We start from the raw sequence: 14,709 nt of genomic DNA on the forward strand, positions 1-14,709 counted from the left end.
CCAGATTATCAGAGAAAAAAAAAGGTCGCCCAGAGGAAATAATGGCGAGGCTCGCTGGCGAGGACCGCAGTATACACTTTATTCTGACTATTAGAGTTTGCACACACACCTGCTACTGTGCCACTCACAAAGCCCCGGGAAGGGTCCCTTTTCCCAGCCTGCTTTTCTGAATGGCCCCTGGCGCAACAGCCAAAGGAAAGTTGTACAGTCCCCTCTGACCTATTGATTTTCTCTTGCAAAAAATAGTTTCACTTCACTGATCACCTAAAGACATCCTTGTAAAGCTCCATCAGATATAGCATTGCACATTAACTTAGGTGTTTGAATAAACATTTACAGATTTGGGGTGTTTCAAGGGAACGAATTTTAACACTTACGAATGACATTTCCAAGGACGTGAAGATGAGCACAGACAACGTTCCTAGTGCCGGTGGTATTTATTTCTAGAGATTATTGTTCTTTTAAATCACAAATGATGACTGATTCAGGTCGTATGTCAGCTTTTCTGTTCCTTCATCATTGTGGGCAAATAGTAATGAAGGGTTCACTGTCCTTTTAAGATTCCTAAGACCTTCCCCCCCCACACCTGTTATGGATATTATGTCTTCCTATAAGAAGGTTAATAAAAGAAGAGTGCAGTGGGAGAACTTAGGGGCTGACCCAAAGCCTTACATTCTATGGATACACCTCAGTGGGTTCTGATCTCTTGTTGCTTAGCAACATCTACAAAGATATAATCTCCTTCTAGTAATGAAATCAAGTATTTGGGGGCCTCTGTTTACGTCAAGATAAATTGAGCTCTAGATACCCTACAAGGCAAAAAGGCTCCTTGGCTTCTATTTTATCCTCAGTAGGAGAGAAAAAGGAGGTGGGGAGAGGCTTTTTCCTTCTTGCACACTTCTCTGGTCTGCTTATCAACTGCTGCATAACGAACCACTCTAAAATTCAGTGATTTAAAATGACAACCTGTTATCTCTTACAGTTCTGCAGGTGACTGGGCTTAGGTGGCGGGTAATGGCTTTGATCTTTCATGCAACTGCAGTCAGAGGACAGCTGAAGCGGAAGTCTTCTGAAGGCCAGCCCGGGCTGGCCAGCCAAGATGGCTGCTTTTCTCACATTCCTGGAGTCTGGACCGGGATGGCTGAACTACCCTGGGGCTGGCCAGGTATCTCTCTCTTGCCACATGGCTAGCGTGGGCTTTCTCACAACATCGGCTTGCGGGGGCTGCCTCACAACATGGCTACCTCTGGAAGGTTGGACTTCCTACCTGTTGACAAGCTTCCCCCAGAGCAAGCATTATAGGAAGAGAGACATCATCTGGGAGGTTTCTTAGGCGCTAGCCTCAGAAGTCCTGTAGTGCCACATCCACCGCCTTCTGTTGGTCAAAAGCAAGTCGTTGAGACATCCTAGACTTATGGGGAGAAAGTTAAAAAGGATGTGAACACTGGGAAGCATACTTCATGGGGGGCCATCACTGGAGACTAGAGGTCACCTTCTCCATTACCATTTGCCTTCCTCCATGTAGTCTAGAGTCATATGATTATTTAACTAAAGCGAGAGTTCACTACATTTCAACCCACTGGAACCTATTTTGAATTCAGGATTTTATTGGGCCTTGGGATCCTCTGGTGAACTTTCTTTAAGTATTTTTTTTGCTGAGGTAAAATAATTTCTAGTAGGTCATACCAGCCTGTAGCCATGACTTTCAAGGTAATCAATTTTTCTCACCTTAACTTTGGGCCAAAATTCTTGTATTCATAGTTCAACTCTATTTCTCACATGAATTCATCTGAACAACTGGGAAGAATCCAGAGTCGTATCACGCCACTATAACTCAAAATTTTTAACATAGATCCTAGGTCAGCTGTGAATAGAATTTTCAGGTTTCCTGAGCCCATAAATTATGACCAATCAGCATATCAAGACCTTAGAGGCATAAATATTTCTTAAAATAGCAATAAGCAAGCTTTTTTTATGTGCCAGGCACTTTTTCTTTCTTTATTCACATATATTAACACATCTAAAGCTCATAACAATCCTATGAGATAGTAACACTTATTTCCCCTATTTGAAGATGGGGAAACTGAGGTTCAAAGAGGTTAAGAAATTGTCTCAGGTTGCAAAACTAACAAGTAGAAAAACCAATACAGGCTGAGTCTAGTACCTAAGCTCTTAACAAAAATGCTACGTTGCTCTATAATTTACACAGTGGGTATTGTTGGGCATGAGGGACATAAATGTGAGTGCACCAAATCGTTGTAAAAAGTTCCTTCAATCAACAATTAAAAAATAGCTGAGCATCTCCCATATGTCTTAGATGTCTTGGGGGGTACCAACGAAGGTGACTTGCTCCCCACATACAAGCAGTCTGATATCTGCTAAGGGAGACAAGACTAACTATACACAAATCCTAAACTTGTGTGGCGATGTAGACTCTAAATAATATAAGAATTCAGGTAGGGTCAGAGGACACACTGTGATACTAGAGACAGAACTTTCCCATTTCAGTCAAGCTACAATTTTTTTTTTTTTTTTTTTTTTTGACTCATGTGATGCAACCTGTGACTTTCGGTCTCTATAGAACTCCATGGTCCATGGAATAGTGCATCAAAAAATCAGACCCATGGTTTTACACCACAGTCTGAATTTAGTAGAGCTCCCTCAAAGAGAGGTCACCTCTCTACTCTTTTAGGATGCCATGATGTGGTAACAAGGATGAACACATTTTTTAAAAAATGTTTAACAATAGGAGTGACTTACTATCTCAAAAAGTGGTCATCTTGAAGAGGGAAAGCTGAGCTCTTGACTGATTCCTTTATTGAAGAAGCTTGGCAAGGCTCAGAGAATAAAGCACCCTCCTGGCTGTTGGATTCCAAGCTCCAAATCTGGCATTGATCTTGGGCTGGTCATTTAACCTGCAAAAAGAACAGAACATAAGGGCAAAGAACTTACAGATAATAATGATGTTCAGAATGCATGAAATCAATTATTCTGTGGCATAAATATGCCAAACAGACACAGCATTGTGGGAGAAAGCAATCCTTTGAGAACACGAACCTCTGAAATATATCCACTTTAAAGACTATTCCTGGTGCAAATTGAGTGTACTTTAATTTAGGATTCATATGTATTTTTAATGGTGCACCATGAACTAAAAACAGAAAACACCACTGGGGGTGGGAAAAGCCATATGTACAACATGAAACAAAATTACTTTGTTTCTTTTACAGGGAAAATAAAGTATTAGCACCACAATGAAATTTTAAGTTGATTTATTCCTATCATATCTAATAGGACTACTTGAAGAAAAATCATAAAGTATCAGCAAATAATGATTTCTACTTCAATGGTAAATAAATATCTGTCACAATGACATTAAATTGTTCAACACTAGACTCTAAAAGCATAATGAATTATTGCAGACCTTAAACTTTGAGCTCAGAGCACATTTCAGAGAACTTGCTTCTTTTAGGATGAGATTTTAAAGATTTAGTTATATAATTCAGACTTTCGTAACACTGAATGCAGCAAATGTTTCTTATGGTTTTCTAAGTACCGCAGTAGCATGGACATTTAACAATCATAATTCAAAATTCATCAACAGTTTTTGACTTAATGACTTAACAGTTTTTGACTATCATAAGAGCAGATATTTTAAATATTATATCTTTTGACAACCTTTATGAAAATCTCCAGTTACTGAAAAAATATACAATTTTCCTCACAGATTAATTTAACAGAAGTTTATCTCAAATTTTTGAAAGCACTAAAAGTTATTGCACAAAGAAGAAAACAGGAGAAAGCTGTTGCAAAAACAGATAAAAGGATCTATTAGGCAGATCACTTAACCTTTTAAAACAATTATGTAATTGCATCATTATAAGAAACATAATTGTGTGTTCTTCATATCATTAATTGGGTTAGCTCCATTAATTATCACTAGATGCTCTAAGGAAAACGATGCACTTATCTTTTCAATCTATAAAAGAACAAAAATCTTTTTATTTCAAATTTCCAATAAAACCAAACATTTCAAAGTTAAAGAGTTCCAGTGGTCTTAATGACCTAGTTTTAGTTAAAACCAAAAATTCCAGTAAAGTCTAGCCACAGAAAAGGCGAGGCCAGCTTTGGTTCTAGGTTTATTTATTATTTCTCAATTATCTGGGAGCTGTTAGTTCAGCTCCCATAATTCTAGAAAAGATTTCCACCACCACATCAGAGAAAATCTACAGAGAGAACAGAAAATAAGGGTAAAATAAATTATATTCTGGTCCAGGTTTAGAAATTTCTTATTGTTCCTTCCATACTTTAAAAACTGCATAGAAACTTCTCTTTGGGATCTTTTGCCAAGGATCCAGAGTTCTGTTTTCTCAATGGACCCATGTCTAAAATTTAGTGCATCATGGTCTTCTAGCTGGCACTTTAGAGTTGCCACCTCTGGCTTCTGCTCCTGGATTCACCCACCAATTCCCTCTGTGACTCCGTAAATTCTTTGAAGACTTGGCATGATTTTTTAAATCTGTAATGTAAGCACAGATTCATGCATCTTATTGTCCAGATTAAGTCTTTGGGGAAAAAAAATCGAAATCATTAACTTTTTTTACCTAATTTGTGACTTTGTAGAAAGAAGTAAAGTTCTCTAGGAAAATTAAAGTGAAGGTTTGCACAGTCTTCCTAATAGTAACAAAAGTGGCATCAGCAGTCCCTTTCCAAGTGCAGTCAGAGTCCTATAGGAAGTCATAATCGTCTCAAACTGGAAACAACCCAAATGTCCATCAACAGGAAAATTGATAAACAGATTGTGATATATTCATACAATGGAATAATAACGCAACCATAAAAAAGAATGAACTAGTCACATAGAAAATGATGATGAATCTCAAAAACTTTATGCTGACTGAAAAGTAAACTTGCAAGAATGAATGTGTATAATTCCATTTATATGAAAGCCAAATGCAGGTAAAACTAATCTATAAGGGATAGAAGTCGGGTAGTGTTTGCAGAAGGGGTAGGGTAATTGACTGGAAAAGGGCACAAGAGAAATTTGGGGGATGGAGGGTGGAAATGTTCTAGATCTTGTTTGGGGTGATGGTTATATAAGTAGATACAATTATCAAAACATGTTAATCTGAGCACTTAATATCTATGCATCTGATTGTATGTTACTTACACCTTGTCAAAATAGCTTCTTTAGGAGTTATGCTTTGCTGAGGACTCTTCCCCAGACAGTAAGGACTGATTGAAAGCTAACAGCAGTGCTTATTTCTCGGAGAAAGGAATGGGGATCAGGAATAGGATTATTGGTCAAAGGGGATTCTGCTCTATCTGTGACATTTTTCATCTGTATAGCAACTTGCCTTTTCGCTTAATAGATTTGGGAAATCAATCCGTATCCGTATTGGAGATAATTCTTAATTTTTAATGGTTACGTAGTTTGTATCAACCAGGGTTTAATCAGGAAAATGTAACCATATGAAGTTATGATGTAAGAGATTTATTATAGGAATTAGATCTTATACTAGTGTAGCAGGAGCTAGGGAAGCAAAAAATCTGAAAATGGGAGTTAAAGTTTCAGAGGAATCACCAGCCAATCAATCGGCAGAAGCCGGGTACAACCTGCCACTAAGGTGGGACCAAAAGGGGTTGCTGGGAGAACTGTCTTTGGGACACCATTGCCCTGGGGAGCAGCAGAGAAGCAACAGTTGGGAGGAATCTTGATGCGGAGCAAAGAAAGGTGAGGACATGCTGGAAGCCATTGGTACCTCTGAGTCTGTCTGTTACCGCAACTAACTCCCATGAACTTAAGCTGCCAGAGGCACCTTATCCCAAGCAGTGACAACTAAAAATGTTTGCTAGTGGACAAACTATCCAAACTATCAAGAAATATTGAGAAGAAAAAAAAAAGGATTTCCTCCATAAAGCCTTTTTGTTGCAAAAGATAAAGTTTACTGGGTACAAGATGGAAAGATATATTTTGAAGTCGAGCTAAATCACTCTGTATTACAAGAAGTGAAGGATCTAGAGCTTAGGAAAAACAGACTGGGTGAAAAGGGGGCAAGGAGAGAGAACAGAGAAAAAAAGTAGACGAAAGAAATAGTAGTCTGACTCGTGTGATAAGACAGGAAGTTAATATGTGTCGGGCTGTACCCAAAGAGGAACTATTTTAAAAATACTCCATTTTGATTTTCCCTTAGATTCTCAGAACAATTATTTTATGCATCCAGCATTGAGTCTTATTCTAAGTTGTAGAAAAAACTCTTTTACCCCTGAATCGTCAGTAAAAGTTCTCTACATATGACTGCCTTCTTTGTATTAGTAGTGGTTGTGATGGTTGGATGCGTGTCCACTTGGCCAGGTGATGGTGCCCAGTTGTCTGGTTAAGCAAGCACTGTCCGAACATAACTGCGAGGGCATTTCATGGACTTATAGCATCAGTCAGTTGACTGCATCTGTGGCTGATGACATCTATGATCAACTACAGGGAGTGCCTTATGGAATGAGAGACATTTAATCCAACCAGCTGAAAGCTTTTAAGGGAGAGAAATGACTTTAGCAATAAGAAGAGAGAACTTTCATCTCTACTTCAGTCAGCCAGCTTCTCCTGGAGAATTCACTGGAGACCTTCACAGGAGTGCCAGCATGCAGCCTGCCCCATGGAGTTTGGATTCATGCATCCCCACAGTTAAGAAAGTTTTATAAAATGTCATACTATTTACAGATATCTCCTGTTGGTTCTGTTTCCTTAAGGAAACCTGACTAATACAGTGGTACTCTGAAGAAAAGAAAGAGAGTGCTATCCAGAGGTGCAGAGAAAGGGTAGCAAACACAAACACAAGATGCTAAAAGAGTGTAGATTCAGAGGAAGTGTGCCTCAAGGCACAAATACTTTCTGAAAATCACACACAAATTGGGGAGGAGGCACACAGAATTCCCCACTTCATGGGGAAAGGGGGCTTGAGCTAGTTTAATTGGATATTAAAGGAAAGATCAACCCCAGAAGACAAGTGAACTTAGAAAAAGTTACATATATTCTTATTGTATGCATGAAAAGAAATCTGGAAGGGTGTATAGAGACCTGATTTATAATTAAGAACATGGACTCTGGAACCAGACTGCCTTTGTTTGCATCCAACTCTGCCACTTATAGCTCTGTATCTTTGTACAAGTTATTGAAGCCCCTGAAACTCAATTTCCTTGTCTGTAAACAGGGAAATAATACCTACCCCACAGGGTTGTTATGAGAATTAAATGAGGACAATTGTAAAGTGGCTGACAAGTGCTTGGTATATAGTAACTGCTATACAAGGGCTTTTTAAATAAAATAAATATACATCAAATCCTTAACAGGGTTTATTTCTGGGGAATAGGGTTATGGGGGATTTGAATTGTTTAAACTTAATGTTCACTTCTGAATTATTTAGATTTTTTTACAATGAGAATGTATTATTTATAAAATCAGAAAAAAAGATAAAAAGGTTTCCATTTAGGAAAAATGCAAAGTAGCAGTAAGAATCTTCTCGATAAGCATCAGGAGCAAGATTTTTTTCTACAACAAATGATTAGATTATTGTGAATTTTTCTGTTAAGATACAATCCCTATGCTTTTTTTAAGAGCATTTAAAGAAGTCAAATCTGGACTTGTGTCCAGCTCAAGATTCAACTTATGTATCATCAATAGACAAGCAAGACTAATGAACACGTTTGTTCAGAGTCTGGTTCTATTTCTAGAGACTATTACCTTAGAGGGCTCATCAGTGTCTGCTTGTAGGAGATAATATGCTTGAATCATACAAATCTCACAGTTCTTAAACAGGGCCCAGATTCATTCATTATTGATGAATAATTAAAATTGCTATGAATGTATAACACTCATCTTAAAAAGTACTTTATGTGGCTGACAAATAGAATTACAAATAGGATTCTGCCCTGTTATGCCCACTTGGAGACAACAGCAATATGCATATTATATGAAAATGCTCATGTTTGAGGGCCTTTTCCAATCAGGATGTAGCTCCAGTTACATCCCCAACTATTTTTCATACAGGTTAACTTGGTTTAAACTAGCACTGAGTCGACCAATATTTGTTATGCTTTTGTCTCACACAAGGACTGTATTCGGAGTTCTCCAGCATTTAAAGACACGCGTGGTAGTGTTCCTGCCTTCTGGGTGGCATGCAGGCCACGTGTGAGGACCACATACGTGCTTTGGTTGGCCAGGCAAAGGGCAGAGAGGAGCAGGGAGGTACTGTATTAGGAGCTTCAGATCTTCTGTAGATACCATCTGCCAGCCTAGCCTCTCCTTTTCCTTCTGTAACTTGAGCTAGTCGATTACAGAAGCAGAATAGACCTGCCACATGGACAAGTGTGGGTCCCAGGAAACACTTTGGCACTCTTATTTTCCAGAGTGCAGAGTGTGCAAGGCAGTTTATGTAATCCGGAATATAGAACCCCTAGCACAGAAACTCCCATCCCTGGATTTATAACCACCAGGGAGCATGAGGATTATTAAACAATGCAAAGATAGGGCGCCATTCTACACTTGATTGTTGGCCAATGCATCTTCTGGCAAATGCATCCTTCCCTTGTTTGGGGAGCAATTGTTCCCCCTCCCCGCCACCAACTCCAACCATGTGGTTAAACGGGATCTGGAATGTTCTTATATAAGTCTGCCCTTCTAGTCACAGCTGATTCTAGTCAAGGGCTAGCAATCACCCAAAGCAGCCAATCAGAGTTCTTTCCCCACTACTTTCAGCAATGGCTGAGAAAGAGTCAGTCCATCTCTCTAGTGGAAGAAGTTGTAACATGCAAGGTGCCCAAAGCCCCATTCACTGCCAAGTAGAGTAAGCTGGTCTGTCACAACAAAAGAAAATAAGAGAAGCAGAAACTAAAAATAGACAGATGAAGTACTAGCATGCAGGGGTTTCTTGCTCAAGGATTCCTGGGGACCTGCTACGTTCTTTTCTTCTCTTCCTGTGATTTAGTTGTTCTGCTGGTTTGAAAGGATGTATGGCCCCTAGAAAAGCCATGTTTTAAGCAAAACCCCATTTTTAAAGGCATAATAGTCCCTATTCAATACTCTCTATTTGAAACTGTAACCAGATCATCTCCCTGGATGTGTGATTTAATCAAGAGTAGTTGTTAAGCTGGATTAGGTAACGACATGTCTCCACCCATTTGGGTGGGTCTTGATTAGTTTCTGGAGTCCTGTAAGAGAGGAAACATCTTGGAGAATGAGAGAGATTCGGAGAGCAGAGAATGCTGCAGCACCACGTAGCAGAGAGTCCACAACTAGTGACCTTTAAGATGAAGAAGGAAAATACCTCCCAGGGAGCTTCATGAAACAGGAAGCCAGGAGAGAAAGCCAGCAGATGATGCTGTGCTCGCCATGTGCCCTTTCAAATGAGAGAGAAACTGTGACTATGTTCGCCATGTGCCTTCTCACCAGAGAGAAAAACCCTGAACTTCATCGGCCTTCTTGAACCAAGGTATCTTTCCCTGGATGCCTTTGATTGGACATTTCTATAGACTTGTTTTAATTGGGACATTTTCTCGGCCTTTGAACTGTAAACGAGCAACTTATTAAATACCCCTTTTTAAAAGCCATTCTGTTTCTGGTATATTGCATCCTGGCAGCTAACACACTAGAACAGTTGTCCTACTCTTTTTTTTTTTTTTTTTTAATGATGTGAGCTACCCCAAGATCTTTCCATTAAATACCTCTTTTACCTAAACTAGTTAAATATGGATTTCAGATACTTGTCTGTAGTGATGCAAATAAGCTTTACCCAACCCAAATAAATTATGGAGTAATACTTAAATATGGCTTAGATATCGCCAGCCTATCTTTACAGAACAAATTTAGCATTACACTGATGTTTTATTAGATCAATTATTGTAATGGGTTTCTCTATTTAGCAGAGGTTTCACATCAAATTTTTGTGATAGATTTTTATCACTGGGCTGTTAGCTTACTTTGGTGGAAAGACACTTGGATCTGATAGTTCCTCTTCTTTCCCCCTTTTCAGTGAACATTGCTTTACATAAAGTACGAGCAGCAAACCTTAGGGATCCATATTTTTCCACTGTGAGTTATCAAGTATGTAAATTATTCTTGGCCACATTTCATCAGTGTTTTAGTTTTCTTGGCTGCCCCAGTGAACACCTTGAAATGGGTTGGCTTAAACAACAGGAATGTATTGGCTTACAGGTTTGAGGCTAGAAAAAGTCCAAATCAAGGCAAAGCTTTCTTCCCAAAGACCGGTGTTGTGGGATAAATGTTGGCAGTCCTTGGTCCTGGCTCCTCTGCCACATGGCAATGCACATAGTGACCTCTCTTGGCCTCTCCCTTCTCCTCCAGATTCTGTTGACTTTCAGCTTCTGGCTGCTCCCTCTGTGGCCTTCTGTCTGTCTGAATTTCATTCTTCTTATAAAAACTGCAATAATAGAAAAGGGGAAATATCCAACTTCCCCATTGGAGAATTCCTGATATTCTAGCAAGCAGTGGGAACAACCAAATCAATAGGCCGAGCCCTTGATCTTGGGGTTCGATGGGGGGTTGGGTTTCAGAAACACACACACAAAATTATGAAAATAAGCATGTGTGGAGGCTTAATAGCTAATTTTCCAAGTTGATTACCTTGACCAGTTCATTGGGATGCTTAGCTAATTTAATTTGTTTCATCCTTTTTATTGTCTTGTTTAAATAGCAATTAGTCAGTGGCTGAGAGATTTCAAACAGAGTTGAGATGTTATCCATAATTCTTACGCATTATAAAGATATCCCCTTTCCAGCTTAAGGAGTATTATAGAGGCTGGAGGGAAGTGCCTGAAACTGTAGAGCTGTGTTCCAGTAGCCATGTTTCTTGAAGATGATTGCATAATGATATAGCTTTCACAATATGACTGTGTGATTGTGAAAACCTTGTATCTGATGCTCCTTTTATCTAGGGTATGGACAGATGTGTAAAAACTATAGTTAAAAAATAAATAAATAATAGCAGGAACAAAGGTTAAAGTAAATTGGGTAGAGGGAAATACTGGTGGTCAATAAGAGGCAGGGATAAGGCGTTTGGGATGTATGAGTTTTTTCTTTTTTATTTCTTTTTCTGGAGTGATGCAAATGTTCAAAAAAATGACCATGGTGGTAAATACCCAACTATGTGATGATATTGTAAGCCATTGATTGTACACCACATATGTAATGTTTTCTGTTAAGAATGTTTGTATCTTCTTAACAGATACAAACATTCTTTTAAAAGGCCCAAGCTGAATGAGGTGGGCCACACCTTAACTGAAGTAACCTCATCAAAAAGTCCTACTTGCAATGAGTTCATGTGCAGAGAAATGGATTAAGTTTAAGGACATGTTTTTCTGGGGTACATAGCTCAAAACCCCCACAATGGGATCGTAGTGTTTCAGAACTGGTATCACTTGTATAGACCTTTTCTTGCAAGCCATATTAAGCCTGATAAAATCTTGGGTAATCAAATATGTGTATATGCAATCAATACAGCCTTCACTTTAGAACACTTCTAAATTACTACTGTCAATCTAAGGGAACAAAAAGAATGCTATTTTCAGTATTAATACTCTTGCATTCAGTTTGGGAATCCTTAAATCTTCTCTTTTCAGCCTTTTAGGACAGAGACCTATATACTTTTTTATAAAAGGAACAATAGCAATATTAAAACAAAATGGTAGCACACATAGTAAATAATGCAACCTCATTTTCATTGTGAAATATGTGATTATGGTACTGCTGATTACCTGCAGAGGCAAAACGCTACTAGCGCCAATTGCTATGAATTAACTCGTGTTCACTGGCATACATTCAAGGATTTAGAATGACTCTTGGAATGAGTGCTAATGAAATGAAAACATTGATTCCATCTACTCAGCACATGGCAAGACAATCTGCTTTTCCCGAAAGTAACAACAGATCAGATGTTTAAGCATCCCATTAATTCCTTTCTTATTTATCAGAAGAAACAGGAGTCTTGAGAAGAGGATGATCTAGGAAAGTACTGAGATTTTTATTTGAGTTTTATTAGATTTGCTGAGTCTATCACATGTCTGAAATGCAGGACAGCTGCATTTTTAAAGTAATCACTGTGTTCAAAGGAGAGCTTTTAAGTTAATAAACAAATGCTCACTGGGTATTCATGATGGACTAAGCTCTGTGCTAGACACTCTTCTTAATCTAATAACCTAGTTAGAGAAAAAAAGACTAACATATATGAAACAACAGTGAAAAAATAGTATGAGAACATAATTAAAAACTACCTTGTGTAGGACTAAGATAGTGGCATAAGATAATCCAGGTGCTGTTCCCCACAGAATCTTTGAACAACTTGCAATAAACTGGCAAAGTCATCTTCCTTAAGACTCCAGAAAACAGTTAAAGGATTACAATAACTGGGTGAGTGCCAAGTCCAGAAAACACAGCATTAAAAATGGCAGGCGAGGGCGGTGCATCTGCGACTCAGTGGCAGAGTTCTCACCTGCTCTGCTGGAGACCCGGGTTCGATTCCCGGAGCCTGCTCATGCCAAAAAAAAAAAAAAAAAAAGGTATCATCTGTGCCAATCTATAGAGCAGCAGCCTGAAAGAATGACCCACCTCTGGTCACCCCCCCAGAGTGGGCCCTGCAGGCAGAAGCAGCTTGCAGGCAGCTAAAGCAGAATAAGCAAAAACTAAATCAAAATAGTTTGGGGCAAAGGATTACCTGCTTTAAGTCATAAAATATACACCCCAAAGGGAGGAAGGTATATTTCCAGGGAGTAGAGGGAGCACTCGAATTCCTGTAAAAGGGGGAATTCCTAAGGCTATGAGCAAGCACAACCCAGAACAAGAACAGGCTTGAAAAGACAGAGCGGACCCTGCACAACGCATTTGTTTCAGAAGGATCTTGATAACAGGGTTAAAATTTGAAGGAGAGCATCAGCTGATACAGAGCCAATTTGCAAATACTGTGAAAGGTGTTCTTTGCATTGCTTTGTTTGTTTTTATTAGCTCCAGGCACTCAAGGAAATCTCTGTTGTTTCCTGGGCTGGATATAAACTTAAGAAACACATGTTAAAATATTGAAATGTACAATGTGTAACAAATTATTATGACAAACAAAGAGACAGGAAATGATGCCTCACCCAAAGGACTAAGATGAAAATTAAAGAAATCATTAAAGAAAAAGAACAGACTTTGGGTATACCGGACAAAGACTTTAAAAAAAACACGATCCTCAGTGTGCTCAAGGAGATAAAGGAAGACACAGAGGAAGACATAAGAGGTATCAGGGAAACAATAAATGAACAATATGGGAATCTCAATAAAGAGATGGAAATTTTATAAAGGGACAAAACAGAAATACCGGAGTTGACACTCACAATAAGTAAAATGAAAAATTCCCTAGCAAGTTTCAAAAGAGATTAGACTGGCAGAAAAAGAATCAGAGAACTCAAAGACAAGACAATTGAAATTATTTGGGCTGAGGAACAGAAAAAAAAGAATGAAAGAAAAAAGGGAGTAGAGGCTAAGAGACCCGTGGGACACCTACAAGCACATCGATACATGCGTTAGGGAATCTCAATAACATAAAGTGTTGATTTCACAAGAGAAACCATGGAAGAAAGAAGACAGTGGGATGAAATATTTCAAGTGCTGGAAAAAAATAATTACCAATCAGTAATTTTACATCCCGTGAGACTGTCTTTCAAAAATGAGGAAGAGATCAAGACATTCCCAGATAAACAAAAGCTGAAGAATTCACCACCAGCAGCTCTCCCCTGCAAGCACCGGTAAAGGAAATTCTTTAGATTGAAAGGAAAAGACACTAGACAATGGATCAAGCTGGCATAAAGAAATAAAAACTTCTAGTAAGGGAACAGAGTGGGTAATTATAAATGTCAGTATATAGTATTTATTTTTTGGCATGTATTTAAAATGCAAATGAATAAAAAGTAATGATAGAGTTATGCTTTTGGACAGTATAAAGGTAATATTTGCAACGACTACAACAAAAAGGTGGGAGGATAAAGGGGTATAGGAACAATGTATGTGTATGATATTGTTAAGTTGGTACCAAATCAAATGTGATTGTTATAGATTTAGGCTTGATATAGGTTAAGCCCCATGGTAAACACAAAGAAAATATCTAAAAATATATACAGACAGAAATAAGAAGGGACTCAAAATGGTGCACTACAAAAAACAAATAAATATGAAATAAGTCATTCATAGAAAAATTGAGGGACAAAAAAGGTAGAAGATTTACAAGACCGAATAGCAAAATACCAGAAGAAAATTTTGCATTATCAGTAGTTACTTAAATGTAAATTGGTAAAACTCTCCAGTCAAAAGTAGAGATTGGCAGAATGGGTAAAAAAGTATGACCCCGTAAAAACATAGGCTGTTTCCAAGAGACTCCCCTTAAATTCAAAGACACAAGTAGGTCGAAAGTGAGAGGATAGGAAAAACTAATCCTAGATAAAACAGATTGTAAGTCAAAACTGTTATGAGGAACAGACACTATATACAGGTAAAAGGGTCAACTCTAAAAGAAGACATAACAATTATATATATATGCACCTAATGATAGATTCCCAAAATACATGATGCAAATATTGACAGGTTTGAAATTCAAAATAGACAGTTCTATATTAATAGTAGAAGACTCCAATACATCACTTTTAATAATAGACAGAACATCTACATAG

At 38.3% G+C, this 14,709-nt stretch overlaps 1 long non-coding RNA gene across 1 annotated transcript in view; it reads left to right on the plus strand.

The window, feature by feature from the left end:
• The first annotated feature begins 729 nt into the window (after positions 1 to 729).
• The window catches only part of LOC143654823 (uncharacterized), a 42,267-nt gene continuing 28,287 nt past the window's right edge, over positions 730 to 14,709 (plus strand). The window contains exons 1-2 of the long non-coding RNA XR_013161986.1: positions 730 to 868; positions 983 to 1,165. This is a non-coding gene — a long non-coding RNA (uncharacterized LOC143654823). The remainder of the gene's footprint in view (positions 869 to 982; positions 1,166 to 14,709) is intronic.

This window comes from Tamandua tetradactyla, chromosome 14, assembly GCF_023851605.1.
Source record: "Tamandua tetradactyla isolate mTamTet1 chromosome 14, mTamTet1.pri, whole genome shotgun sequence".
In the NCBI taxonomy this organism is placed as follows: Eukaryota; Metazoa; Chordata; class Mammalia; order Pilosa; family Myrmecophagidae; genus Tamandua; species Tamandua tetradactyla.